Raw genomic sequence first — 4289 nt, 5'->3', positions numbered from 1 at the left:
ATCCAAAATCGTTAGTCACAATTTTTTTTTATAAGTGCTTAAAGTTTAAATTTATACGAAATATGTCAAAATTGCGAAAATTTGCAAGTAATTTTGTGGTTGAAAAATCGTAAAATTTTTTTCTTTTATAACTAAGCTTTTAAAATTTGGTACAAGGTTCTCCATAAGTTTTTCTTTAAAAATAATATATCCTAGACTGACAAATCATCTCCGTTCAGAATCGTTTTTCGTATACAATGATATAATATCATTGGATTCAAATTTAATTCCATCCATTACAGTAACCCACTTGTAACCTACTGTACAGCAGAGCGACATCCACGACTTACCCGCCTTTTTTTTTAGTTTTTTTTTCTATAAATATCAATAAAGTTTTATCTGTTGGGCCAAAAAGTGTATAAATTTAATACAAAGCTCCTGATATATTGTTACAATATCAGTTGAAAAATATTAAAAATACATAGGCACAATTTTTTTTTATAAGCATTTAAAGATCAAATTTTGACAAAATTTATCAAATCTTAATTTGAAAAATTATTTTGTAGTTAAAAATTTATAAAATGTTCAATTTTTGTATCTAAGAATTAAAAATTTAAAACAAGATTCCACGTAAGTAATTAATTCTGTTACCAAAAAATCTAAAAAATACATTTACACAGTTTATTTTTATAGTCATTTTAAGTACAAATTTGGACGAAATTACATATTAAAAACCTAGGATAACTATTTTAGTTATTTTGTTGTGATTGTATAATATTATTCGTGGGTACTTGAAACTTCTAAAGTATACTATTATATATCTATGATTTTACCACGGTTTTTTGTTGATGTATAACGCGTTATAACTTATAAGTACCTAATAGATATTATGATATGATTAATTTGGAATTTATTATAGGTACCTATTATAGGTCAATTTTTTTTTAATACCATAGATAAGTATATATATGTCTAATACATAGACTGATATAGGTACCTACCGTCTCCGATTTCGAATAGGCATTGATCTTGGATGTTTTGGATCTACTAACTCCGGTAATAATTTATGAATTTTAGACATATGACTGATATACCGTCTCCGCTCAGAATCGTTTTTCTTATACAGTGATATTATATCATTGAATTCAAATTTAATACTGTCCATTATACAGTGACCCACTTCTAACCTACTGTACAGCAGAGCGACATCCACTTACCCACCTTTTTTTAATTAAATGTATAGTTATCATAATTAATTAAAATTTCTGTAACACTATACTTTTAATATATTTTATACATTTGTTTACTACCTGTCTACTACCAATATTGCTCGAGTTAATTTGGTTTGTGAGAAATAAGATTTTTGAATACATTTACAGTTAGGCAAAAAGTTATATTGATAGTAACTTTTGACTATTTTTTAATTATTTTTAAGATTGATTAAAATTTCATATTTCGAAATTTTTAAAAATGCCAATACATAATCTCTTTAAAATAAAATATATCTTTGGATATAATTTCGTTATAGTAATATTACCTACATTAAATTCTGGGTACTTAATGTTGGTTAGTTTTAGAATTGTCTATATAGAAGTTGTATTCGGCCTGTATTAATACCTATATTTTATTATTTTCTATTATGTAGGTATAGTAAAATACATAAATAGAATTAACAATGGGTATACAATAAATAAATAACATGTATTTATTGTGATAAAAGGTTTACACTATTACATCTAACCTCATACGTTATATAAATAATTATAAATTGTATGAATTATAAAATAAGTTGTATATAAGCAAAATTCATTAACTTAATACATGTGTACATTAAATATGTAAATGACAAACACTCAATCAGTCAATAAATGGCTTTATCGGAGACATTTTAATGTCAACTTATTATTAATTTAACGAACTTTTTTTTTGTTCTTATGTTACTATTATTTTCAGTGTAAACATTATTGCCTTTAGTTATTATTATGTTACTACTTGTCATTTAATTTATTGGAAATATCTATTATATATCTCGTTTGTTTTGCACCCCGGCCATTATCTTATTAAAAAAATACTGTTTTTAAACTAATTTCAATTTTTTAAGTTAATATACAATATTGAGAAATAAATAATTATAAATTGTCGTATAGTACACAATTGAGACAACAGGTAGCGCTGCGATTCGGTGAGTATTAGCCGCTAGGTGCGCCGTGGCCTGTGAGCCACCAGGTGAATTATTATTTATTATGTTCGTAGCGACCGACAGCGGCGTTAGTTTTGGACGTCGGTTAAACTATTGATTATTATACATATTATAGTTATAGTTCAACGAAGTGAGACTGCCTCGCATAAATTCGATAAATAATTTCATATTTCATTATGTGTTTTTTCAAACAGAATTGTTGACATTAAATTCATAACTATTTGTTAGTTAACGCTAAATTTATTCGTTACTTCATTTACGCGTAGATAGTCTCCCGAAAATGAGGAAATTATGCCGTGTTAGGGAGGGCGCACACCGAAGCAGTGCGGTTGCAGTGAAGATGCGGCGTGCCGCTTGCAGTGCATTTTAAAAATTGATACACGTGTATTTAGATTGTGTTGCCCACAGTGATGCAGTGCAACGGCGGCGTGGTGTCTGCGGCCTTGCGGCGCGCTGCATGCAACTGGCCATGGCAGTTTTTTTCAAAGTTGTGTTTGCGGCGAAATAAGACAATTGAGCAATTTGCAAATATTAATATGATGTAATGATAAAAAATTGATAATAAAATGTGAACAATTACCAACAATTAATTAATTAAACCAGTAATAATTATTTTGGCATAAATTCACTTTAGCAACCCACCACATATGTAAAAATTTTTGTTCGAAATAAACGTATTTCGACGAGTTAAGAACGATGGTAGAAAACAAAAATTGCGGACACCATTATTTTGGAAGTTGACATCCAAAGTTTGCGATTTTACGTTTATATATACGTATGCGCCATGCGCGCAAGACTGTTTTAATGCCGCGCAAAGTAATTTGAGTTTGGCGACCTGAGCCACTTTAATATTATATACTTATGTTTCTTTAACAGACAGGCGACCGGAGCCGTTAGGCAACGGGAGGTCTCTTGGGTTTGAAGATTGGCGCGACTTGTGTTACTTTAATGGCATAATTGCAGTTTAGCTCCCCCTCGCCATTTTGAATTTTTTTTTATCGAATCTTATGTATCTCATCTAGTTAAGAACGATGGTGCAATCAGAATTTGTCGCACTCACTTAGTTTCGAAGTTATAGCCTTCCAAAGTTTTCGATTTTACGTTTATACACATGCGCGCAACACTACTATAATGCCGCACATGACTAGCTGGTAGTTACCCTGTGACCAACTTGGGGAGGTGTTGCACAGCAAGTCTGGGGATATTTTCGATTTGCGGAGCGGAGCGACGGCGCCGAGGAGCGTAGTGACGAGTGCCGCTAGCATGGCATCACTGTACGATGTTTTTTCAAATTGGTGGCCCACTCGGGGAGGTTGTCAGATATGAACTATGTGATATAATTATATATTTTTGCTTTTGTGTTAAGAGTTGGTGGAGAAGTTGGTTAAAGTTGATTGATTGGAGCTGGCAGATTGAATTTTGAAGAGAATTTGGTTAATTTGAGAAGAGTGTTATAATTTGAAAGTCCGGGCCGAAAGAAGAAAGAATATTGATATGATGTTTAAACTTGCTTGACGGATTGGTCCGGCGGCCTAGTGAAGGCGCACGTTTTCGCCGCACGTCCCCACCTTAGGTGATACCAACACCATCCTTTGGTGTTGGCAGGCGGAGGGTTGGACCTAATCGGCGACGGCTGACGGGACTCCCCGTCTTCGGCGTCTGTAGACACTGCCCGTGAGCGGAGCTTCGGTGGAGACGTCGGATTACCACGCGGACTGAGGCGCTGCTCGGCGATCGACAGTGTCAGGTCGCGCACCATAGAGACCAAGCTGTCTACACGGGCCTAAAGCTGAGCCTCGCGTGGTGGCAGCAAAGCCGCGTGCCTGGACCGCACGGCCAACTCGGCCCTGACCGCTAAATCGTCCAATGACTCGCGCGTATGCTGCAGGGCGATCAGCAGCCAAGTGGGGAGGCGCCGCAACCAATGCTCCCTTAGCAGGGCCTCGTCTATGGTAGCCGGCATGGACAGCCGTAGGTCCTCCAGGAGCTCCATGGGGGATCTCTCCCTCGTCACGGGAGGATCAGGTCGCACATTCTGCCACCAACTGCGTACTCCACGTCGTTGCATGACCGCTTTGTATAGTTGACACGTGGTTTCGTAGTGCTGTTG

The sequence above is a fragment of the Acyrthosiphon pisum genome, chromosome X (genome assembly GCF_005508785.2).
Source record: "Acyrthosiphon pisum isolate AL4f chromosome X, pea_aphid_22Mar2018_4r6ur, whole genome shotgun sequence".
In the NCBI taxonomy this organism is placed as follows: Eukaryota; Metazoa; Arthropoda; class Insecta; order Hemiptera; family Aphididae; genus Acyrthosiphon; species Acyrthosiphon pisum.
The sequence above is the reverse complement of the archived record's forward strand: the minus strand, read 5'-3'. Positions refer to the sequence as shown.